Consider the following 27,461-nt stretch of genomic DNA (forward strand, 5'->3'; position numbering starts at 1 on the left):
TTAGAATAGCAATCAGACCAAAAATGAAAAAAGAAAAATCTAAATTCAACCTCTACCCTTGCTGATTAAGAGTCATAACTAGTTGGTGGGTAGTGGTAATTGAAGACAATTGCCTGGGGAGGGAGCTGAAGACCTTCCAACAAATATCAAAGTTTCTTTCCATTTCCTGAAAGCAGGCTGGGATTTTGGTCATTTTATTCTGTGTTTGGTGATGTTTCGATGTGAATGGTTCTTAGACACTCATTTAATCCAGCAATTGGTAAAGGATAAAGGATCATCAATGGAATTTGAAATAATCCTTTATGTTATATTGACACATTTGTACTTAAGAAAAAAAGGGCAACTTTTGAGGAAGAACAGCATTTCAAATGTTGAACTTAATACTCAACTAAATATCAAATCCAAAGTTGTTTAGAAATACATGTATTTATTGAATTTGAACTCTTCACTTTCCTCCCAAAATTCTGTTGAAAAGACATTAGCAATCCAAGGAATTCCTTGGTGCTATCAGCAACACAAAATGAATACTAGTGGTAATTTTACAGGATATCAAATCTAATGTGATGAGGCATAAACATGAGGGTATTTTTCAATGAGTAGGATTGTGATTGGGTCCAATCTAAATGATACCCACTGAAGTCACACAGAAAGATAACTCAGAACAGTGTAAAGCTCTTTAAATAGCATTTATATCAAGCCAGGTAAATCTATTAAACAGAATTTCTCCACAATGTACTTCTGTAATTTTGAATGGTAGTGCATTCCTGAGGGGTTCACACTCCAATAAATGTCATTGTCGGAAATAACAATGTCTGTGTATGTCTGTAAGTCTGTTTGTACATTTGTATATATGTGCACTCCCCATCACGCCTGAGTCATAAATCTATAATTCTTTGCATTAAGAATGAGGTTTTAGAACTTCAGTAATATGTCTATTGCTAAGACACCACACAATGGGAGTCTTATATGTGAATAAAACATGTTGAATACAGATTAGTCTTGCTTAAAGCAGCATTACAAATATCTGATTCTGCATTTATTTTTCAATTGTTCATAGTTACTCTTTTATTCTGTACACTGCTTGAGTCTTCTATTTGACCCTCAATTGCTCATTATTACAAGAAACACAGCATAAAAGCATACCCTTCTAAATTCTAATATCCACCAGGCAAACTCTGGAGTTTTACAGAAATAGATACAGGTATTGATTTCTCTCCAAAAGATCATAGGAAATTCATGACTTCTTGGCCATTTTTAATTAACATAAAACATGCTCTGTAGGGTGAAATATTAAGTATCTAAATATTTTGAGAAAATTATTATATTCATATTGAAGTTATAATAATCCAGGGGCCAAGGTAAACCATTCTTCTCTTCAAGAAATATGTTTCCAAACTCTTTATACTAAATTTAGACTGAAAAATACTGTTTGCCCATGGAATTGCACTTATTTTTTCTGTACATTTAAGCTATGTCTACAATTGATTGAGTGGTTCAAAGCAATACAATGTTTTTTTAAAGCTTTTGCAAGGTTCTGGTGATGTTTTGTCTTGCCCTTGTACATTACTTGTCAGTGTGGAAAATGTACCAGTATAAACACTAGGAACTCAACGGAATAGAGAGGTTGTTTCCAAATGTGTGCCTGGCACACACACAAAAAATATTTCATGCTGAATTTAAAACTATAAGGTCTCATTTTGATAAGGATGCTCCCTATTTTATGGTATCAAAACAGACCAGTTTAAGTCACTTGCCAAGCATACCACTTATTTCTTAAGAAAACCACCTACAGGGCCAGAGGGATAGTACAAAGATTAAGGTACTTGCATTGCAAGCAGCTGACTTGGTTCCTCAAACACTACCAGGAGTGTCCATTGAGCACAGATTTAGTAGTAGCCTCTGAGCACTCTGAGTGTGCCATCACTCACACATCCCCTACACACAATGAAAGAAAAGCAAACACATCAAAAAATCATCAACTCTGAGAATTGACTAATAATTTACTTCATATGCAATTACCTAGTTTAGTTCACACATATTCACCAGGTTTATAACCTTAACCTATAGCAATTTACTACAGGCCTTACATGACAGTATCTACAACATTTCTTCACTGAAAGATTGATTTGAGTGGGCAGTTACATTTGGAAAACGTGGCTTGCAAAAAGTTTCATTTCTAGTGTTTACAGCTTCTCATTTAATAAAAGTACAAAACCATCCCCCTCTTTCCAGTATTATATTTTTATGTTGCCTTTAATTCATCCCAATTTCACTGTTTTATGAAAAGAATGCAAAGCCTATACATATAAAAGCACTGATAGAATTTATAATGTAAGTTTATTTTCATATAATATAAAAATAAGTTGAATTAAGAAGATAATTTAAACATTACAGAACTGGCATTAGAGTAAGTAAATGATTTGGCATCACTCTAAAAGGAGGAACTCAGCTATCTTAAAGTCAAGATAGTGATATATTAAAGCCTGCTATTTGGAGAAGCCATGGTACCAAGAGAGTGAAACATTCAGATGCCAAACACGTGTCCTCCCTTTTTCTTTATTTTAACGACAAATTTGGACAGAGACTCTCAAATTTCTTTTGAAAGTTTTTACCCAGACAAGCCAATGTCAATGTCGAAGGCTTTATATACATAGAAGTAAAAAGGTTTAAATGTATCAGGGATCAGGTACAATAAAACAGTACTATGAAGTTTTTCCCTAGCCTCTGAATCTCCCTTGGATCTTCCAGCCTTGAATATGTAAACTTGGAAGAAGACTTGAGAGTCCACACTTGCCATGGGGTAGGGGAGATAATTGGCTCACACCAGTGATACATAGGGATACTTATGACTCTGTACTCAAGAATCACTCGTAAGGGTGCTCAAATGACCCTATGGGGTACCAGGAATTGAACATAGCTCAGGCACAAAAGACTAGCACCTTTTGTTTTGTACTATCATATTTCCCTGTTATATTCCAGAATTGCAAAGACTTATTGATTATTCTCTTTGTTGTTGTTGTTTTATTTTTAGGTGCTCAAGGGGTACTCCTGGCTCTGTGCTAAGAATCTCTCCTGGAAGGCTTGAGGGACCATTTGGGATGCTGGGGATTGAACCCGACTCAGCCACGTGTATGGCAAACACCCTACCCACTGTACTATCACTCTGGCCCCAATGTTTATTCTTTTTTGTTTGTTTGTTTTGTTTTGTTTTGGGGTCACACCCAGCAGAGCTCAGGGTTTACTCCTGGCTCTACGTTCAGAAATCACTCCTGGCAGACTCAGGGGACCATATGGGATGCCAGGATTCAAACCACCATTCTTCTGAAAGCAAGGCAAATGCCCTACCTCCATGCTATCTCTCCAGCCCTGCCCAATGATAATTCTTAATTGAATGCAGATTAAAGATCTTTTTATACCCTATATTGAGAATAGACCAGAAAGAGTAGATTGATTTTTGAACCTGGATTGTGTGCATGAATCTTGAAGTTACAATTCAATTAAAAGGGATAATAACTTTTTCATGATGAGTTTGTCCCACCCACAATCACAGACAGCTGAGTGGGGAGACAATGGAGCTGAGGTGGGTGTCTTGAAGATAAACATTCATATGGAAATGCTTAGACTCGAGGGCAGTAGCATATGGGTTAAAACAAATGAAGAAAGCACAGTACTGAACTGCTATCATTAGGAGACCACACTAGGACACATGGAGGGAATATGTGGTGTGTTGCTAGACAAAGATTGTAAAATCAGTGCATAAAAAAGACAGAGTAGTTATGGGGATTTCAACTCTCCAGACATCTGCTGGAAGTCTCATTTGGTTAACAACAGAATGTCTAACAGGTCCTTGACTTGCTTTGCTAACAGCTTCATTTCCCAAAGGAGAAAATTTCCTGGGGGAACTGCCATTCTGTACTCATTTTGGGCCAACCAGGAATAATTAGTTGGCATTTTAACAGTGCTAAGTAATTTAGAAATGAGATATCATATCATTTCAGAATTCATGATAGGTTGGGAGGCAAAAGAAAGTCACATTTATTATAATTCATTCAATTGGATGCCAAACAATTTGGAGACACTTGACATGAGATCTTTGGAAGGAAAATTATATCAGCTCTTAAAAATTCATTTTTGGCTGTGTAATACCAAATAATCTAAGGGAAAAGGAAGAGTAGCAGATATCTGGAAATTATTATGAATATATAGGAATCAATTTGGTGGTCAAAGGTAGATTTGCTTTGTTAAGAAAAGCTGCATTCTTGTCCTCAGAAAAAAATGCCATTACAGAGGGAAGGGAACCCTATGAAGAGTTGGATGGCCTGATCATTGTCATTTCTGGAGTTGCTGCACCAAATCAGCATTCATATGTGCTAATGCCAAACTCTAATGCATTCAAGACCTCCTACATGTTGTTAACTCTTCTCAGAACAATCATATTTATCAAATGGGTAACTCAAACTCAACATTACATGTTTCAGATACCTGATAGCTCCCATACAGTCCACACTCCTCACTTTGATGAAATAAGTCTATGTTCTCCAATGAACTCATGTTCTGGCACCTAATTGGTATAGATTTCATCTTCTAGGCTTTCTACACTTTCAGCACTCTTTCTTCAGCAAAGAAATGAGTTAAATAAGCCTTTATAAGTCATGGCCTCAGTCTTATTAGCCTGATAATTCTCATGGGGTTCAACAATAGTGCATCTATTTTTTTCATGTGAAGAAAATAGATTTATTGAGGGAAATTTAGAGAGAGGTGTGAAGAGGGAGAGAGAGTAAAATGTGTTTTAGAGAGATTGTGGCTTCAAAGGGCAAGCCTTGTGTCTATATTTTTATTGGTTGAATTGACTTATTTCAGTCTATGGAGTGCCTTTACTAACCCACCTTTCTACTTGTTATTTATTATTATTATTATTGTTATCATTATTATAATTTTTATTTTGGAGCCACATGTGCTAAGTAAGACTGACCTCTGCTGAAGATGATTGGGCTTTCAAAAGAGAAAGGTAAAGAACACCTGGTTCAAAATTATTCATTTTCATCACATAGTCCTGGAGATAAACTGTTCATTGCATGAGCTTGAAAAAATATTTGTCATGACAGGATTTAGACTGTGTCCAGAATTTCTGTGTGATTGGATAAATCCTATGCCAAAGGTTCAGAGAACATTCTATTCTTGTTACAATACCAGTGGTAGGAAATTAGTGAGAGGAAGGTATATTTCATTTAGGAAATGGGGAGGGGGGAGTCCACAAAGCGATAAATATATACAGTGATCTAAACATTCGCATAGACAGCTCACGCTCATGTCTGTGGAATTAGTTTTTTACTGCATCTAATGGTTGGCATGCAGAAAATGAAATATTACCAATTAGAAATATTATCAATAATAATTACACTCCTTATATGCCTATGTCTGTCAATAAGGATATGATTCTTAAATTCTCTTAAGCTTCTTTCTATTAGAAGCAGTAAATTAAATATACATATTCAAACAAATTAAATGCTACTAAAAGTTTTTTTAATTTGTAAACACTTGCATAAACATGAGTTTTATCAAATGCTTAATATATCTGAAATGTCAACTTAACAGTGGAGTAATGAACAATAAGCATATTACCACCTCATGATACTATTCCATCTGTGTCTGTTTCATAAATTTAAAGATAGGCTATCTGTATAAACTAGTGAGAGTTGTAAAAAATCAATCAGTTCTTGAGGATTAAGAATAGTTTGGAATTGACTAAGGTTGGTTAGCTTTTTGAATAAACTATTTAATGAAAAAGAAAATCTCATAAGCTTTTAATAAGCAAGTAGCTTTTAAGTCAATGAAAGTGAGATCTAGACTTTATGCATTTGAAATTTTATGTATTGCAATCTGGTCAACAATTTTGCTATAATGTAACTAGCAAACATAATTTATTTGTAGAATTCAAAAGATATTTTTCTAAGTAACTTGGTTTATTTTTGGACCATAACTAAATATACTTGGGCTATTTACTCCTGGATTTGTGTTCATGGTGCTTGGGGTAGTGCCTGGGGGGTAAACTACGTGATGCCAGGGATCAAACAGGATGCCCACATGTAAGAAAAGTGCCTTAATACTCTCCCCAGCCATAAACTAATGGCTTTATGGGAGTTCTTGTCTTAACTTATGAGAAGATAGACTTATGTAATTATTGCTTTTTCTAAATATTGGTGGCAACTATATTGTGTGTAAAAAGTGAGTGGTGCCTACTTTGATGAAGATATCATTTAACTTTTTTTAATCACATACTAGACACACAACATATTCAGAAGAATAACTGCACAAATAACTAAAGTAATGCAATAGTTACCTTTAAGTGGTGCAAAGGACAAATTATCTCTCCTCTATCTTCTGTTTTTTGAAAGGAAGTTATAAATAACTGAAACAATATTGAGACCTAACAGAACTGCCAACTTAATTAGAAAGTTATGAGGAAGATTCTAAAATGGCATTAACCAAAGGATTGATCAGACCAGCTTAAAGAGACTATAGCAATGTCTGCTATAATTCAACCAAGTCACAGATTATGAAACCAAGTTGGAGAGATAGGAATCCAACTGCTCAAAGATATAAAGAGTGGTAGAGGTAGACAAGAAGTTTCTTAAGTTATCATATCTAATTGATCTTTCTGTAACTGTAGTGGGGTATTATGTCCTATCATCATCTGAAAATCCTTTCTACAGGAGACCCAGATCTATCTTTCCTGGAATCTTGTGGCATCCTTTCTAATAGGAATGTGGCCTATTTTTTCCATACTCCCGATGAGGATGTTATAGCAGGAAAGAAGTAGAAAGCACAGGGCTGGAGCTGTGGTGCTAGAGGTAAGGCATCTGCCTTGCAAGCGCTAGTCTAGGACAGACCTTGGTTAGATCCCCTGGCATTCCATATGGTCCCCCAAGCCAGGAGTGATTTCTGAGCGCATGGCCAGGAGTCACCTCTGAGTGTCACTGGGTGTGACCCCAAAACAAAACAAAACAAAAATAAAACTAACAAATAAAAAAGAAGTAGAAAGCACAGAGAAATGAAGGTAGGTTATAAATGCTTCTTTACTTAAGGGCCTGCCATTCTATCACAGGAAGGAATTAAATTGATCTGGCATAAATAAACTTTCATATATTTTGTTTGCCACTCAAAATTCTGATCCTTCCTATAAGAATTACTCTATGATTTATCTTTGATAACTTTCTATCATACTATTACTAGTATGCTGATTCTAAGTTAAATGTTTGCCTTTTTGTAAACCTATTTTAAATAGAAAGTCTAAATGTGTTATTTTCTTACATAAACTTTCACCTCCTTTTAAAAGTGCTAGCAAATAATTTAGTATTTTACAAAATAATGCACTAATTTTCTGAGCAGTCAGAATTCATGTCATCAGTTACTATAAATTTTAATATATATTTTATATATAATACAAAATATCTTCAAATATGTTCTGTTTATAAATACATTTTTCTCAATTTCCCTTTTTAGGAAATTTCTTGACTTCATTTTTTTCTATGTTTCTGTCAAAGATAAATTTTCTTGAAGATTAATTAAGACTCAAAACAAACCAATAAAATATTTTTAGTTCAAATTTCCTCTCATGTATTTGTTATCATATCTTCCCATTCTCTATAAATACCTGACTATTTTCTTGATTAGTTTTTGTGTATTATAATTGCAGAATTCCACTTTTAGTTTTTAGTTTTTTTAATTAATAACTTAAATAAATAACAATCTTCAACACACATTATGAGACAATAAGGCATCTTGGAATATTTTTCTATCTGCATACAACTAAGTTATATTTCTGATCATTTTCTTCTGCCAATACAGTGATGGAGCCTAGAATGTATCCATTTGTCAGTCAAAGCTAGTATGTGCCAGAAACCATTAGAAGTGCAGGGAATAGGTTGGACAAGTCTGTTGCTCTTCTAGAGTCATTTTCCTATGAGAGACACTAGAAAACACATATAATAAATAAATAATATAATTTTACTCAGTTGTAAACTGAGTAAATTAAAATTGTTTGGAGGAAAGGATCTGTGATAAAATACATTTGAGCATAAACCTTACTGAGAAGCAGCAGCTGGATATTTGAAAATAGTCCAAAAATATTTCAAATAACAGAGGCCAACAGGTACAAATTCTTACACGTGCTGGGGCCAGAGTGGTGGCGTGAAGCAGTAAGATGTCTTCTTTGCCAGCACTAGCCTAAGATGGACCACGGTTCGATCTCCTGGCATCCCTTATGGTCCCCCAAGCCAGGCGCAATTTCTGAGTGCATAGCCAGGAGTAACCCCTTAGCGTCACCTGGTGTGGCCCAAGAAAACAAAAAAAAAAAAAAAAAAAAAAAAAAAAAAAGCATATGCCATTGTAGAAACAGAAGACTTCTTATTCTTTGACCATTTCAGAGTATCCTACTGAACCCCTCCTTTCTCTCTTGGATCAACTCTTTTCCAAGTGCTCCAGACCCCAAATATATCCACTGTGGAACATGTTTATGGCACTTAATAATTAGACATCTCTTTTAAAGGCATTGAAAAAATGGGTAGAAGAAATAGTATTGTGAATGTTGTGTTCTCCCCCACTACTTTCTTTTTCTTGTAAATTCAGAAAACATTTTTCCAATTATATCACAATGAGTGGGATGGATAGCTTAAAACTCAGAACTTCTGAATATTTTTAAAATTTAAGCTTCTCTGGTTAAAAGAGAGTTGTTACTCTGTTTCTGCCCCATGAACATTCTGAGTTGCAGAGTGCCATTTTTTTGGTGGGCAAATTTTCAAAAATTTCTAGGATATTTAGTAATGGAGGGATAAAGATTTGAAAGGAAAAATAAAAAGAAAAAAAAGTACATGATATCTGTCCAGAATCTAATATGACATCTAGAGATATAACATGATATTTTTTATAAGACATTTCACATACTACCACTCTTACACCAAAATTATCCTGAGAACCTGACAAGCAATATCAAACGTAGAATCACTGCCTAATTTCATCTAAGCACAAGCAAAAAGATTGTGTTACTATCAGCCACATACTCCAAATTCCCTCTCATAGCCAACATGAGAGACTGCTCCTTTATCGATTGTGGATGAATCTCTCCTGCTAAAGTTTCCTTCATCTAGGTAATGGTAAGTGAGTGAGAGCAAATGTCATAGAAGAAATCCCACTTCCTTTTTTTTTTTTTTTTTTTGGTTTTTGGGTGCTCAGGGATTACTCCTGGCTGTCAATAGCTCCTGGCAGGCACGGGGGACCATATGGGACACCGGGATTCAAACCAACCACCTTTGGTCCTGGATCGCTGCTTGCAAGGCAAACACTGCTGTGCTATCTCTCCGGGTCCGAAATCGCACTTCCTTATGCCAACTAATCTAGTGTAAATCTCACCTATTCAGAGGCAGATCACCCAAATAAGTTTCTGTAATGGATTCTTTATCCTGTCATTCCTGGGACAAATAGTCTCTGCCCTGTGCTTTCTCTTTGGTTCTAAAACACAATAATCACAACTTATCTAAGTATAGATGTTAAAATTCTCAGTGGAATTGGTTGAAAGAATATTGACAGCCTATTTCTGTCCTTCACCCACCTTTTAGTTCAGAGAGGCCAGTAGCGTCTCACTCCCTATTATGATGACCAGAACAATACCTGCAGATTTTTGTCAAATGCAACCTAAGATATCAATAATCTCTACAACTTGACTCAGAACTCCTGTTTTGGTTTGGTCAATATTGGACACTGAAATATTCATTGTCTTCATGTGTAGAAACATGAGTGATTTCTCACTAGAAATTTCTCTTGCTCTTCTGAACTTCTCTTTCAACATTTCTTTCTTTTTAAAAAAGTCTCTCTTCTTTTTTCCCTCTCTTCAAACTCACTGTAAAATTATCCCTTTAGATGTTTATCTTGCTTGAATCCTTTGTGTGGAGTTTAAAGAAACTTTGTTATAATTTCTTTCAGTAAAAAACACGTTTAAAAAGGCCAACTTTTAGTTTTATTTTTTAATAAAATCTGTTTTGCATGGAATTTAAGCCCTCCGGCACCCTTAAATCCAATTGTTGTTTCCTTATTTATACCCAGTGGAGAATCTTAAAAACTAGGGAAGTTTCCAGAGACTGCTGTGAGAAGTTAGTCTTGTGTTTATTAATTTTTGCACACATGCCCATAGGCCTGGGGGCAATGAGTTCATTTAAACACATAGAAATAATACATAAATAATCACACTGTCCCCTAATTCATCTCTATGATTAGTCCCATGGAATTCAGGAAACTCGTGAAATTCTACCTGCATGCTAGTAGAAGAGTAAAAAATTCCATTCATTATCTTGGGTATTGATGGTATTTCAGCAGTGATGTGGCCCAGAAACAAACAAACATACAAAAAAAGAATTTAGTGTCACATGGTTATTTTATTTTGGGTTTGGCCCACACCCAGCAGTGCTCAAGGATTACTATATAGCTTATTCCACTTATTACAATCTCAGGCATCACACTAAGTAGTGTGAAGAAGTTGTGAGGAGTCAGGGATCAAACACACACTAACTACATGCAAAATCCATGCTCCAGTGTTTGTAGTTTCCACTGTAACCTGTGATGGTTTCCCTCAATCCTTCCTTTCCTACTTAATCCCTCCCTCTTTCCTTCCTCAGATCATTTCTTTTGCTTTTTTACTTAGTCCCTTTTACCTCCCTCCCCTTCTTCATCCCTTCTTCCATTTCTTAGTCCCTTTTCTTCCTCCATTTCTCCTTTCCTCCCTCCCTTTTTCCTCTATCTTGCTCCCTCCATTTTCTTCCTTCTTCCTTCTTTCCTTCCTACTCCCTTACTTTTTAGTCCCTTTCTTCCCTCCCTCTCTTCCTCCCTCCTACTCTTCCTTCCTTCCATCCTTCCTTATTTTTTTCTCCATTCCTTCTCATTCCTTTCTTCTTTCTTTGTTTCTTCTTTCTTTTTCTTTCTTTCTTTCTTTCTTTCTTTCTTTCTTTCTTTCTTTTTTCTTTCTTTCTTTCTTTCTTTCTTTCTTTCTTTCTTTCTTTCTTTCTTTCTTTCTTTCTTTCTTTCTTTCTTTCTTTCTTTCTTTCTTTCTTCCTTCCTTCTTTCCTTCTTTCTTTCTTTCTTTCTTTCTTTCTATCTTTCTTTCTTTCTTTCTTTCTTTCTTTCTTTCTTTCTTTCTTTCTTTCTTTCTTTCTTTCTCTCTCTCTCTTTCTTTCTTCTTTCTTTCTTTCTTTCTTTCTTTCTTTCTTTCTTTCTTTCTCTCTCTCTCTCTCTCTCTCTTTCTTTCTTTCTTTCTTTCTTTCTTTCTTTCTTTCTTTCTTTCTTTCTTTCTTTCTTTCTTTCTTTCTTTCTTTCTTTCTTTCCTTCTTTCATTTCTCACACCCTCCTTTCTTCCCTTCCTTCCTCCCTCCCCTTTCTTTCTTCCTCACTTTTTTCTTCCTCACTTCCTTCCTCCCTCCCTTTCTTTCTTCCTCACTTTTTTCCTTCCTCACTTCCTTTCTTCTTCCCTTTCTTCCTTCCTCCCTTTTTCTTTCTGCCTTCTTCCTTCCCTTCCTTTATTACTTCATTCCTTTCTCCCTTCCTTTCTTCCTCCCTCAGTTCCTCTGTCCCTCCTTCCCTCTCCCTCCCTCCCTTTCGTCCTTCCTTCCTTCCTCCCCTCCATCTTTTCTCCCTTCCTTCCATGTTTCTTTCCTTCTTCTCTCCTTCCATTGCCTTCCTTCTTCCCTTTCTTCCTCCCTCCTTCCCTTTTCCTCCTTCCCTTCCTTCCTCACTTTCTTCCTCCCTCTCTTCCTTCCTTCCTTTCTCTCTTTTACTATCTTCTTCACTCCTTCCCTTACTTATTTCTTCATTTCTTTCTTCCTTTTGCCTCAATCCCTTCTCCTTATCCACCCTCCCTTTTTCCTTCCTTCCTCCCTCCCTCCGTTTTCCTTCCTTTTTTCTTCCTATCTTCCTTCCTCCTTCCTTTCCCTTTCTTCATTTTATTTTCCTTCCTTCCTTCTTCCTTCCTCCTTCCCTCCCTTCCTTTCTGTCTTCCTTCATTCTTCTTTCCTTCCTCTCTTTTTTCCATCCCTCCCTTCTCTCCTTCCTCCATTTCTTCCTCCTCCTTCCCTTCCTCCTTCCTTTCCTTCTTTCTTCCCTACCTCCCTCCCTCCTTCCCTTCCTTTCTCCCTTCCTTTCTTCCTTCTTTACTCCCTCCCTTCCTTCCTTTCTCCTTCCCTTCATTCCTACCTTTCTTCCATCTTCCTTCTTTTTTCGTACCTCCCTCTATCCCTTCCTTCCTCCCTTCCTTGCTTCTTTTCTCCCTTCCTTTCTTCCTCCCTCCCTCCCTTTCTTTCTTCCTTTCTCTCTTTCTTTCTTCCTCCCTTTCTTCCTTCTTCCCTTTTTCTACTTTTCCCTTCCTTTATACTTACATTCCTCCCTTCCTCCTTTACTTCCTCCCTCCCTCAGTCCCGCCTTCCCTCCCCCTCCATCTCTCCCTTCCATCCTTCCTTTCTCCCTCTCTCCCTCTCTCCGTCTCTTCCCTTCCTTCCATGTTTCATTTCTTCCCTCCTTCCCTTGCCTTTCTTCCTTCTTTTTTCTTCCTCCCTTCCTTTCTTTCTTTTTCCCTACCTCCCCCTTTCCTCCCTTTTTTCTTCCTTTCTTCCACCCTCCTTTCCTTTCCTCCCTTGTATTTTTATCACTCACTTTCTTCCTTCCTCTCTTCCTTTCTGCCTTTCTTCCTTCTTTCCTTCCTTCTTTTCTTCCTCCCTCCTCACTTCTTTTCTCCCCTCCTTCCATCCTTCCTTCCTTTCATCTTCCATTTTCTCCCTCCTTCCTTTCCTTTCTCCCTCCTTCCTTCCTCTTTCCCTTCTTTCCTCCCTTTCTTCCTTTGTTCTTCCCTTCTTTCTCCCTCTCTTCTTTTCTTTCTTTGTTACTTTTCCCTTTTATCCTTTCTTCCTCCCTCCTTCCCTTCCTTTCTTCGTTCCTTCCTCCTTTTACCTTTCTTTCTCCCTCCTTCCCTTCCTTTATTTCTTCATTCTTCCTTCCTTCTTTTTTCCTCCCTCCCTCCTCCTTTTCCTCCCTCCCTTCCTCCCTCCCTCCCCTACTTTCTGCCTTTCTTCCTTCTTTCCTCCCTTCCTTCCTTCCTCCCTTTTTTCTCCCTTCCTTCCTCTCACTCTCCATCCCTTTCACCCTCCCTCCCTCCTTCCCCCTCTCCCTTCCTTACTTCCTTCCCCACTTTCTTTCTTCTCCACTTCCTTCCTTTGTAGTGTTGCTTGTTTGTAAATTTAACATCTAAGTCAAGCTAATCTGTGATGCACCCTCTTTAGTTAGGGTGAGGCAGAGGTCTTAACCCCATCAATTGAAAGCCTGAGTAGAGCAAAAAGTTGGCCTTCACAAACTAAGTGGGAATTTCTCCTGCCCATTTGAATAGGAATAATGCTTTTCCCATACATTTTTATTAATGTATTTATTCACTGTGGTACAAAATTAATTTTGTTAAAATTGACTTGGATTCTTAGAATGTACACCACCCTTCACCAGTGCACCCTTCCCACTATCATTTTACTTGTTCTAGGGCAAGCAATTTTCTTTTCTCTCTGTCTCTCTCACTCTTTCTATCTTCCTCTCCTTATCTCTCTCTCCTCCCCTATTTTTTCCCCTTCTATTTGGCATAAAGTGGGGCGTGGTGCTCAAGGTAAATATTGATTAGCTTGTGGGTGGGTGAGATAATAAGAGACCTTTCATGAAATAAGGGAAGGATATAAAAACTACTAATGCCAGCACCTGGTTGCGGGGTGCAGTTGCCAGTGATTTAAAAGTTGACCAGATTGCTTCCTGTTTGCTGAGGAGGAGACAGTCTGGGTGCATTTTGGCTTTTACACCAGCCAATTCTGAGTCACTCTCCCTGGCTCACATTGTTTCATTCTTTGTCCAGTCCCTTTCATACATCAGACGTCATGTACTGGAGTAAATGCTTGCCAGTTTCTGGAAGTAAAAAGACACTGAAAATCAAATCACGGATTTTTCTAGGATTGGTTACTAATTGTGTTTAAAATATCTATTAGAAAGGCTTGACAGCAAGGCTCAGTTGCTTGTCCTGCACTTAGAAGACTGGTTCAATTCCATACAGTTTCCTAAATACCATAGGTATTTATATATATATATATATATATATATATATATACACATATATATATAAATATGTATATATATAATTCCTCACTGAAGATTTGAAGATTTATCTTGCAAGTGAATAAAAGGAAGTAAATGAGTTAAGAAATTTTTGTTGTTATGACTCTGTATAAAAGACAGATAGATATCAACAAAGATAAATATCTTTATACAGAGGTAATTCACTTTTGGTTCTTCCTATCAGAGAAATCCAAAGACATTTAATCTACATTCCCTATTTTTCACATGAATAAATTTGCCCATCTCTAGCAAGTGCCAAATGCAAATTTATTATAATTTTAAATTGTCACTGTAATGGGCTCAGTGACGAAACATATGATTTAATATTCCTCATTATAGTATTGTTTATGTTCTATTGGAAAGTTCCTTTATTACTATTTAACTACATTAAATTTCCCCAAGGAGCCTGATTATCCATTAATGCTTTAAATAGATGTGTCATCCTGAATTGACTAAAGAAATGATTTTAATCTTTGGCTCAGACCAGATGATGTTTAAAAGAAGAGAAGAGGGAGCTAGTGATTCTATATAATAAAAGTTCTTGAAGAGGGAGTGAAAAAGTTTAAGCTTGGGATGACATTCCCTTGTTTTAAACAGCAGTCAAGTTATACTTTAAAATACAACTTTAAATTATTCTTAAGATTTTCTTCATAACAAGCTTATATGGATTCAATACAGTGAGACATTTCAATATTTTCATCTCATCACAAATAGCACTTGCCGACAGTAAAACAAGATGTCTTGGCAAGTTTTATTCAACTTTGTTCTCATTACAAAAGAAGCTATGATCCAGGTACAAAAATGCAGCAAAGTCATGGAGATTTATATGCAACCATTATAGAAATAGTCTATAAAGTCACTATAGAAGTCGAAGTGGGAAATGCATTTAAATTTGGATGCATTTTATTTGGCATAGCTTCAAAGAACTAAGAAAAGGAAATGTCTTATTTTAAATCATTCATTTTGGGACTTAAACATTCAATAGTTCTTTGGCTAGTAGAATATATTTCTTTGGTTTTATTACTTATATTTTATTAGTTGACCTCATAATTCAGAATATTTTTATCAGTCCAGTAGCTGCTTCACAAATGTAAGCCCCTGAAAATCCTGTCAATAAATCATTAAAGATTTCCTATTCCTGGTCCAATTTTCCATAGGGAACAAATGTCATTTTTAGAAACATCACAATTACATTCATCTAGCAGTACTGTTACATATTGATAGATTGTGGTCATGTGACAGCACCAATTACTTTTTAATACTGGCATCTCCATAGGACCATGCCAATTTAGTAGCCAATGGGTATTTAAAGTCAACCAATGTTCAGAAAGAAAAGTGACAGAATGGTCATCTAGCAACAAGAGCTTATTAAACTTTCTGACAATGACTTGATGTCCTCATTGCAAGATACAACCATTTTCATAAAGTTTCTTATTACTGTACTTTTTATTTCTCCTTTTTATTTCTTTTTTAATATATTTAAATATTTTGCTCTCTTTTATCTGGAAACAAAATGCATTATGTTCAGTGATGTCATCTATGATATATGGTCTTTAAATAAAGTAAATTACACTGAAAAGGTTTTAAATGAAAATACAGGTAAGATTTAATTTGGGGGCCACACCTGATGGTGTTTAGGATGAAATCCTTGCACTGGTATTTAAGATGAAATCCTGCCCTGGGATTACTTTTAAAGATTTTTTTCAGCAATCCTATGAAGTAATAGAAATTGAGCTGCGGTCTACCAGTTGGAAGTTAAACGTGTTACTCACTAAATATGTGGAGGGTATACTTTGGGTAGTTTCATTGCAAAAAAAAGGGAAAAGTGAGAGTACTCATTTACCACACAGTAGATTTTAGAAGAGATCCAATCTAGAGGATAAATCGAAAAAAAATGTCACAACACTTGATTTTAAATTATTTTTAATTATACATGCTAAATTTTACATACATATATTCTAATCTGTCTAGTTAGTTCATATGTTAAACTTTATGAAGATCTATGAACAATTGTTTATAAACTTTTTTTATATAGTTTGGAAACTAACTACATGGAGGAAGGGTTGTTTTTCCTAAGCATTGTCCATTGCCCAGGATTTAGACTAGTTTCTCACTTATGGCTGTTCACACAAGGCAATCATACACAACATCCCTCTACACTTTTATCTCCATGAGTTTTCTGCCTTTTTCCCTTTTGCGGGGTGCAAAGCATAATTTATCTCTCAAGACCCTAACATCATAATTATACTAGAGAAAGGATATGGAGCATGCTTCATTCGGATTTGCTTTAGAATAAAATGTTGGCTTTAAGCTTTATTTATGTCACTTCTTCAACTCATGCTACTCCTCAGAACTAGCTGAGGGCTTCGTAGTAACCTGTTCCTGTAGGCACTCCAATCACCAAATACTGCTCCCACATGCATTGCCAACTAGTGCATCCCCTAAAGATTCTAGTGTAATAGAAAGAAGTGAAGAACTAAAATCTTGGCCTATTAATTTAAAGAGCATCTCCTTTGGAATGGGTGAGACGTTAACTTCATATAGAGTAGAATATTAATGTTTACAATTCAATCTTCTTAAAATATTGCAAGTTAAGGTGTTGGCATGCAACTTTTGATTACATACTGTGGTGCTAAGAGGCCCCTTTTGACATTGTAATCAGGGATCACTCTGTAGTCAGAGATCATTCCTGGTTCTAGGGACTACCTGGAAACCATATTGGTCAGCCAAATGTAAGGCAAGTGTCATAACATTTGTACCATTTCACTGACCTTCAAAACCCCATATTTTCTTCTTTTTTCTCATTTATAAAAAGCCACTCATGGGCCGGAGCAATGGCACAATGGTAGGGCATTTACCTTGCATGCAGCTGACCCAGCACAGACTATTATCTGATTCCCTGGTGTTCTATATGTTCTATATGTACAGTTTAGGTCTTACTCCTTGCTCTGCATCAGGTATCACTCCTGGTGAGATTCAGGAGATAATAAGGAGTGCCAGGACTGAACCCAGATAAGCCACATATAAGGAAAACACTCTGCTATCTGTAATATCTTTAGTTCTAAAATTAATCCTTTCATTTAATAACTTTTACTATCCACAGGCATTACATCTTTCAGATTCAAAACAGAATAAAAACATTGCTATTTTGTTTAGACATTAGAATTATAGTCAGTAGTACCTTCAAATCTACCAATGTAAGGGAGTAAAAGTAAATAAGACACAGTGCAATAAAAACATCTTGTCCTCATAGTAAAACATTTCAAAATTATCTATCATATCTTAAGGGAATAATTAAGATACCTTTTAGACTGGTCGATAAGGATGAATGAATAGATGGGAATATTTTAGACTCCCTCAAAAATAAGCCAACCATAAAATCATGAACTTCAATTCCTACACCTGAAGATAAAGTTATCTGTAACTTGAATGCAGTATTGGCTAGCAGAGAATTTAATCAGGAATTCATTGGCCATACGTTGCTTGCTTATCTCAGACCTGGGGACGCCTTAAAGTTGGACCGTCAGAGAGAAAATGGAGATTGATGGAGCTGCCTCAAAAGTATTGGTTTAATCTGAGTAGGTTTGGGTTTTCTGGTGCCACCTAGACTTTAAAGCATCCCATGCTGGGCACCCATGAAAAATGGCCTTTTCATCTTGCTAAAGATCCTCTCCTGCTCCTCAGTGCCTTCCATAATTAAGAAGTAACTACTAAGACTTGGGGCATTGTATGTTGATTAATGGCCAGCTGGAAAGGTTGATGGCCCAGAGCCCAGTGGGGATTCATTAACCTCAGCTGGTCATTAATTCCCCAGAAACCACCAAAGAAAGAAGGTCATGAGTGGGGACAACTCATTTTGATTGGATTTACAGGAAAAAACAAAAGTTTACTTTTAAATAGGCAGAACCACATAAGGCGCATGTGAATGTGTGTGTGTGTGTGCCCACACACATGCATATACTATGCAACATAATTTGGAACCAATGTCTAAATCTTGCTGTTCCAAAAAGATAGTTTGGAGACATCCTGTTCAGTGAAATAAATCAAAAAGAAAGTCAAGCAGAAAGTATACTAAAAAGAGATTGGTGCTAGCTTGTGTCTCATGGGATGAGAAGTGGGCAAAGGTTGCAGATGTGCATTAAGGAGGAGTTTTCTGGTTAAAGAAACGAATTCTGAGGAAAAATGGACGATATAAGGAAAACACTTAACAACACTCCACTACTAATATGAAAGATGCCCAAGAGTGTGTCTTAAAGGTTCTCATCACAAGACTATACTTTCAGGGATCATTTCCATGGTATGTGACTAGAGAAGTTTTTCTGATCGTGTAGAGCACCCGAAGCCACGAGGAGGAGTCAGAGCGTCCTCTCCTCTGCGTGAAGCCTGCTCTAGGTGTCGCTTCTGCGGCTGGCTTTTGCCATTGATGATCGTTCTCCCTTTCCTCCAGAAAGGGTAGAGGGAGAGAATGCAGTCTGAGTGGTAAAAAAAAAAAAAAAAAAAAAAAAAAAAGGTTCTCATCATGAGGAATACACATAACTATGTGAAGTAGCAATGGTCATCTTTTATTTTTCATTCATTTTCTTCTCTTTCTAGCTGAGATTTGTTGCCCATTTTTCCCCCAGTGACAACAGGTAAAAGATAGACAAAATCTACAGAGTCTAAATATATATTAGAGATAATATATTTATATATACACACACATATATATGCCATATGTAATGTATACATATATAAATATATGTTTATACACACACATACAGCATATATACAGCATATTGGCATAGCACCAGGGATTCGAGAAGACATTAATTTCTTCCTCAATTTCTTTTGACCTTTCTTATAACAGCAAAGCAAACATTTTCCTGTGTTGGTAGAAGATCCTAAAACCTTTCACTGAGACTCTTGAGACAGGCAGCGCCCCCCTGTGGGTAACGCTGGTAACATTTTGACCCAGAATATTGTGAACATTTTTGGTGGTTTTGCCTTTTTTTCCCCACCTTTATTCATAAATAATGATTCATAAGTAATGATTTATGGCAAAGATTACTGTTTTGCCTTTTTTGAGATATAAAAACACATCTTTTATTTTTCTTTTATTTAAGCACCATGATTACAATTTGTTCATGACTGATTTTAGTGTCATGATGTATACCACTATGAATGTTTCCCATCACCAATGTAGCTATTTTCCCTCACTACTACCAACTACCATTGTCATCGTGGTTCCTTCTCTGCCTTAACTGCACTGCTCTACTATTTATGGAAAGTTTCCTCCCATGAACTGGTCCCTGTGGCCCTCATCTCTATTGTCTCTGGATATTATTACCACAGTATAGTTTATTTTTCTTATATCCCATAACTGAAAGAGGTTATTCTATGTCTATCCTCTCCCTTGGACTCATTTTAATTAGCATAACACTCTCTATATACATCCGTATATAAGCAAGATTCATGACTTCATTTTCCCTAACAGTTGCATAGTATTCCATTGTTTAACAGAGCACATCTTTAAATACCGTACAAAGTAAAGTAATTGAAAGAGATGGCAGAACTAGCATGTACCCGACCTTCATGTGAGACTCAGAAAGTTTTCCAAAAATGCATGTTGACTAAGTGAATAATTCAAAGAAAGAAGAGAAAGAAAACTTTAAATAATAATTAAAATGGTCCTCCAACATCCCATATGGTCCCCCAAGCCAGGAGTGATTTCTGAATGCATAGTCAGGAATAACCTCTGAGTGTCAATGGATGTGACCCAAAACCAAAAACCAAGAACCAAAACCAAAAAAAAACCCAACAATATGGGCTGGAGAGATAGCATGGAGGTATGTATGCCTTACATGCAGAAGGACGGTGGTTAGAATCCCGGCATCGCATATGGTCCCCTGAGCCTGCCAGGAGAGATTTCTGAGTGTAGAGCCAGGAGGAACCACTGAGCACTGCCAGGTGTGACCCCCTAAGAAAAAAACAAACAAAAAAAAAACAATAATAATGATTAAAATGTTATGTTTGCTTGCTTCCTGCTAATTCTGCTGCTGGGTGTGTGTGTGTGTGTGTGTGTGTGTGTGTGTGTGTGTGTGTGTGTGTGTGTGTGTGTATGAAGATGGATAAGATCAAATTTGAGTGTGTCTAAAGAATGCAGCTTAGCCCCACTAAATTCTCTGGATGGAATTTCAATTCCTTCCTTGCTTTTTGGTTCCTTGTTTCATTTCATCGTTTCTTCCATATCTCCATTCCTTTCTTTATGGCTTTCTTGCTTCCTTTTCCTTCATATCCCCTCCTTTCTTTTATTTTCCTTCCTTAGTTCCTCCTTCCTCCTTCCCTTCTTGCCTCTTTTCTTCTTTTTTCTTTCTTTATCCCTCTTCCTTCCTCTTCCCTCCTCCCTCTCTCCCATGTGATGTTGATGGCTGTTGAATCTTCAAGGCCACTATTATGTGCTCAATTAAACAAGTTTAATGTTGAGATTCTTAAGAGAAAGAACACCTGAGAGATGTGATGAACGTTAGAGACTATAGAGATTAAATACTTTTGGTTATCCAAAGGGCATATATTGGTGCTTGTTTTTAATTGTGAAACACCCCTACTAATATTAAATCTGATACTTGCAGATATGAACACATACAGACGCTGTTGCAAATAAATTCTCTCAGACACATAAAAAGATGCAGATAAAATCTTCCTGGTTGTTAACTTCAAACCATTAGAGGACAGAATAAAGAACAAAACAGCTAATGATGTTAATCTTACCTAGCTACTAAGACTCTGGCCTCAAATATTCAGGTCTGAGGGCCCTAACAGGGCTATTTGGTTTGAGCAGAAGAAGCCATTTTAAGAGCCCTTGTAGTCTAATTTAAAACACTGTCTTCAAAGGAGTTCCTGAGACAATTCTTACAGCTCATTTGCCTTCAAATGTGCTCTCTGTTGTTAATCAGTCATTAACCTCTGCAATACCATGTGTTGTCACCAAGCCGTTCAAAGAGGTGCTTGGAGATGGGCGGGCATGAGAGCTGCTTAAGCTGAAAGAATCTATTATATTATTTACTCTTCCAAGGTAAACTCACCCTCCAAACAAAGTCTTTTATCTTGGACATGCTCCACTCACTCTATGACTCTTCCTAGAGACTTATTTCTTTTTAGGATCATGCCCACCATTAACTCTAATTGCTAAGAAAATGGTCCAGGGACCAAGAAACACACTAGAGGGAAGGGAGGGTTTAGGCAGACTGTGACAGTGATGAAATTCACAGTCTAAGGTCCCCAATTTAGGCGTCTGAGAAACTGATTGTTCACGCCTTTCAATGCTATTGAAAAGCCATAGCCTGAGAAAAAGAAGGCCAGAAGAGACCAAAGGGGGCCATCAATTACATAGCAGATAAACTCAAATGGCCATTTGCTGTCGTTTTTCCTCCCCAGAGGGGTCATTTAGAAAGCTTGGGGTGCGAGTTCAGTGCTAACTCCATAGGCTCACCTTTCTCAATGCCTGTTTTCCACTCATCACCTCAGGCAGTGGGCAATTGGACAGAGATTCTTCTTTGTTTGTGGGCTACACAGGAGTAGGGGTAGGATGGAGCAGGGAGTTGGGGGGTGAAGGGTTGCTTAGGCTTTACTCCTGGCTCTGCACTCAAGGATGATTTTTGTTGGGCTGGGGGAGGAAGGGAACTACATGAGGTAGAGATAGAACCCAGTTTGGCCTCATGCAAATCAAGCACCCTGCTCACTATACTATAGTTCTGGTCTTATTATTTTATTTATTTGTTTGTTTATTTATTTATTTGCTTTTTGGGCACACCTGGTGAGGCTCAGGGGTTACTCGTGGCTATTTATTTTTGTTTGTTTGTTTTTGGGTCACACCTGGCAGTGCTCAGAGTTTACTCCTGGTTCTACGCTCAGAAATCGCTCCTGGCAGGTTCGGGTCCATATGGGATGCCGGGATTCTAACCACAGACTTTCTGCATGCAAGACAAACACCTTACTTCCATGCTATCTCTCCAGCCCCTACTCCTGGCTATTTGCTCAGAAATTGCTCCTGGCCTGATGGACCATATGGGATGCTAGAGGAATGGAACAGTGATCTGTTCTAGGTTAGCCGTGTTTAAGGCATACGCCCTACTGCTGCACCACTGTTTTGGCCCCAGTCGTCCCATTATTTTAGACTGTGGAAAGCTTTCTGATCTCTGCCACATAATCACAACTGTCTTTAAAGAACCTCTGCACTGCAATTGGTAGATCTTCTTAAAAAAATTGTAACTATGTGACACTGATCAGAAAATTTTCCAGTCTAAAAACATACAATATTGTATTACTCTAGAAAGAGCCTGGATTTCATTAAATTTGTGTTCAATTTTATTTTTTAATGAATTTATATCAACAGTAATTCTATTTTTGGTCTCCATATTGTCCATTTAAATTTACATGGAATGGCTATTTTTTAAAAAAATATAGTCATATGCAGCCAAGGACCAGAAATTCCAGGCATTTGACTTAATAAAGGATTAAGTAAGCTAATAAAATTAGAAACATATAGATATATATGAAGATAAAGTTGCATTACAATTGGTAATAGTTTAAATTAATTAAAATATACTTAATAGTGTAACACTTAAGTTGATGAGAGTAAATCTATGTTAAACAGATCAGTACATGTATGTCATATAATAAAGTTACTTGGAGTTTTATATTAGGTATACTAGATACCTAGTATCTAGATATTTAGTCAATGAAGGTTAACTGCATAAGTCTTATTTTTTACACTTCTTTGTTGTTTTGGGTTTTTTTTTGGGGGGGGATTAGAGGGGACACACCTAGCAGTGCTCAGGGTTAACTCCTAGTTCTGTATTCAGGGATCAATGGTAATGGGCTCAAACCCAGGTAAGTCATGTTCAATGAAAATAACCCTATTATTGTTCTAACCCTCTCTCTTTTAAATTTATTTATTTATTTATTTATTTATTTATTTATTTATTTAAAGACCATATATTACATAGTTGACATAATTAATAATAATACATTTGTTTCCAGGTAAATAGAAGAGAAATTACTTTATAAAGAAAAACATGAAAGAGAGACACAAAGAAGAAAGAAAAAATGAAGAGTACAGCAACAAGAAAAGTTTTGATAATGATTTTATCTCCAGAAGAGGGAGGCTATTAAGTCATTGTCAAAAGGCTTACTAAGCTCTTGCTACTGGTTGACTGTTCTGTTACTTCTTTTGTTTCTGAACATTAGGTGGTTTCAAATACACATTGGAGTCTAAATTGGTGTGTTCTAATGGGCATAATAGTATTAAAATTTTGGAGTTTTTGCATGACCATAGTCCAGGAAATCCAAAAACTATTGAAGATACTGTAACTTTTGTGGGACATGTTTTCTGCTGCCAGGGTTTCTAGAAGTACAAGGGGAAAAAAAGTCCGAAGGAAAAAAAACATGTTGGTGTCAACCCAAACACCAGCATTGCTGGAGTTTTGTTCAAATTGGTGTTTCTGAGGAGAGCTGGAGATGAGTAGTGAAGCAAGATCATTGGCAAAGAGATGACTGTAGGTGACTGGTGAAGCATGTATAGCTTCGGCAAGGGCAGGGACTTGGCCCACGCGCTCATCCAAGATTGCCAGTTTTCAATTATGTGGCTGAAGTATCCATATTTGTATGGCTTGGTATACACATCTCTTTCAAGAAAAGAGCAAGTCTATATAGCTGGTTGATTGCAGACATAATGACTTTCTCTTATGGTCTTATCTTTTGTTTTAGGGGCACTCTCTGAGTTGCAGGGGACTACAGTTCCGCTTCTGTGTTTGAGAGTTGCTACAGCTATGCTGAGGTTTAGGGTGTATAGTATACTGACTCCCAAGGACCCTCTGCATATAAAACAGGCAATCCAGTTCATTGAGCCATTTCTATAGTTATTCTTTACTGATTTTTAAAAGTGTTTTTGTACCTTCCACATAAAAGCATGGAAGTAATAAATCTCCAAATAATGAACAGGTCTTTTTCACTGTCTAGATTAGCTTATGAACATTTAACAGCCTCATTTATGAAAAGATTTTCCCCCTCCAATTGCCCCATAGAAAATTACAAACTATGACAGGTCTCAGAAAAATACAGCAACTATACAAAGTTCCTTAATAAAGCCGCATTATTTGACAAGGGCAGTCTGCCCCATTTCCCTACCCACACCACCTCAAACATTTCCTTCCTCAGTTATGGCAACTTACATACAAAAAGCTATCAATTTTGTTAATTAGGCTTTAAAACTCCTATTTAAATAAGGATGAAACCTTTTTCTCTGTCCCTGATAAAGTGACACAAATAAATTCTTGCTGTTGTCATACACTGCCTTGCTGTGACTTTGCTAGAAAGCTTCAAAGTGTAACTTTGATGTGAAGACTCTCAAGAAACATGCAGATGAGAACTGATTTTGAAGTGAGGGATTTGTAACAAACATGAACTCTCAGGAAAATGCAACAAAAGCACAGTGAAGCTCAAACCCATTTCTGCTTGAAGGTTATTTTGGGGATGCAAAGAAACATGATCTTTTCCTTTCTAACTGGGGTAAAACAGTGATCATCAGAAAGACATGCCTTTATTTGCAAGCTCAGATTTTTCAGACCTTGTTTGCCCCACAGAGAAGTGGAAAAATATTTTAAATGTACAAAGTGGTGCAGATAAAAATAGGGGATGAGGAATGTGTTCAAATAGAAAGAAGAGGTGGTGCAAAATCTTTTTTTTTTACAGACCAATGTGGTGCACTGGATTTAACACCCACCCAACTATTTCTTTTCTTTTCTTTTTTTTTTATTTAAACAACTTTATTACATACATGATTGTGTTTGGGTTTCAGTCATATAAAGAACATCACCCATCACCAGTGCAAAATTCCCATCACCAATGTCCCAAATCTCCCTCCTCCCCACCCAACCCCTGCCTGTACTCTAGACAGGCTTTCTGTTTCCCTCGTACATTCTCTTTATTAGGATACTTCAAAACGTAGTTATTTCTCTAACTAAACTCATCCCTGTTTGTGGTGAGCTTCATGAGGTGAGCTGTAACTTCTAGCTCTTTTCTCATTTGTGTCTGAAAGTTATTATTACAAGAATGTCTTTCATTTTTCTTAAAACCCATAGATGAGTGAGACCATTCTGCATCTCTCTCTCTCTGACTTATTTCACTCAGCATAATAGATTCCATGTACATCCATGTATAGAAAAATTTCATGACTTCATCTTTCCTGACAGCTGCATAATATTCCATTGTGTATATGTACCACAGTTTCTTTAGCCATTCGTCTGTTGAAGGGCATCTTGGTTGTTTCCAGAGTCTTGCTATGGTAAATAGTGCTGCAATGAATATAGATATAAGGAAGGGGTTTTTGTATTGTATTTTTGTGTTCCTCGGGTATATTCCTAGGATTGGTATAGCTGGGTCATATGGGAGCTCAATTTCCAGTTTTTGGAGGAATATCATGTAGAAAACCCTAACAGCAACAGTATATTAAGGTGCAAAAATGTATCTATCGAAACATGCCTACTATAGAAGCAGACTGATAAGTAGGAGGCAAATAGGGAGAAGGATTACATTGATGGAGGGAGGTGGCTACTGGTGAAGGGATTGATATTGAAACTTTGTATGCCTCAAGCCTAATCATGAATAACTGTAATTTAACAGTAACAAATAAAAAATATAAAGAAAAATTCTAAAAATAAAATAGAGTAGGGTGTAAGGTCAAAGAAAAAGAGATTGAATCAGATTCTTGGCTGTTGGCTCTTGGTGGAGAATAGAGCACTCCAGGAGGAAGACATAATGTCTCCTTTAAGATTTCTAAAGATCTCCCTCTGATTGATTTCACTCAACAAAATAGTTTCCATGTACATCCATGTATAGGAAAATGTTATGACTTCATCTTTCCTGAAGGCTGCATAATATTGCATTATATATATGTACCATAGTTTCTTTAGCCATTCAACCATTGAAGGGCATCTTGGCTGTTTCCAGAACCTAGCTATTGTGAATAGCACTGCAATGAATATAGGTGTGAGGAGGGGATTTTTATATTGTATTTTGTGTTCGATTTCCTTTTTTTTTTTTTTTTAAATCTCCATCGTGTTTTCCATAAAGGCTGGAATAGATGGCACGGCACTCCCACCAGCAGTGAATAAGAGTTTCTTTCGATCTACATCCCTGCCAGCACTGATTGTTCCTGTTCTTTGTGATGTGTGCCAGTCTCTGTGGTGTGAGGTGGTACCTCATTGTAATTTTAATTTTGTGGGAATGTTGCAATGGTGAAGGGGGTTATTTTGTTTATGACTGAAACCCAACTACAAACATGCTTTTAATCATGTTGCTTATATATATATATATATATATATATATATATATATATATATATATATATATATATATATATATATATAGTTTGAAGTAGAAAAAAAGATTTCTGACGATCAACAGTCATTTGTAAAAAATCTAAATACATTATTTCCAAACCCACATTGCTTTAGGAAAGGCAGGTAAAAAGTTGTACAGTCTGAGAAAATTCCAGAATAAAGACACAATGAACTTGATGGAGAAAAAAATTAGGTAACACCCAGTTTCTTCCCAGGCCTAGAGACAAGCCTGTTTTTTTTTTTTTGTTTGTTTTGTTTTTTTGGAATACCCCTCCCACAAGGGCCCAGAATATTTTTTCCCTTTATCCTTTTCTTAATCCATTCTTGTAGATCTAATGTGGAGACTTGAAATTATTGCTGAGTATAGTGACATTCCAAAGGTTAAAAACTGTCTATATACTTTTTATTTAATTCTTAAATTTTGTTTTAAATTATAATTTTATTGAAACCATTATGATCAACAAAGCCCTTCATTGTTTGGTTTCAAACATACAATGAATCGGGGCTGACCCCACCACAAGAGAGTCCACCTCCCTCTACCAATGTTCCCCAAGTGCATCCCATACCACCACCCCCTACACCAGTAGAGCATGTCCATTTTAAGTTTAGATTGTTAAAGTTTAGGACTCTTGATTTCATTGTTGATGCTTTTGGCTTGCGTATTTAGTTCTATTCCTTCTTTAACACTATCAATGCACCTGAGATCATTTGGCCCCCATCCTTTCATATTTGTGTTTCTTCTCTTCCTCTCAGTTTTTTTTCCTTCTTTTAACTATACTCTTAAACCACTGGTGTTCGAGACAACTCCCATTTAGATCATTGTTTTTCTTCATACAACTATTCTAAATACCACATATAATTGATATCATTTTGTATTTATCCTTCTTCTGGCTACTTCATTTAACA

At 36.6% G+C, this 27,461-nt stretch overlaps 1 non-coding gene across 1 annotated transcript; it reads left to right on the top strand.

Moving 5' to 3' along the window:
• The first annotated feature begins 18,445 nt into the window (after nucleotides 1-18,445).
• On the top strand, nucleotides 18,446-18,659 carry LOC126012799 (small nucleolar RNA U3). Its single transcript, XR_007497174.1, has one exon. It is a non-coding gene; the product is annotated as a small nucleolar RNA U3 (small nucleolar RNA).
• The last annotated feature ends 8,802 nt before the right edge of the window (nucleotides 18,660-27,461 follow it).

Source organism: Suncus etruscus, chromosome 6 (assembly GCF_024139225.1).
Source record: "Suncus etruscus isolate mSunEtr1 chromosome 6, mSunEtr1.pri.cur, whole genome shotgun sequence".
In the NCBI taxonomy this organism is placed as follows: domain Eukaryota; kingdom Metazoa; phylum Chordata; class Mammalia; order Eulipotyphla; family Soricidae; genus Suncus; species Suncus etruscus.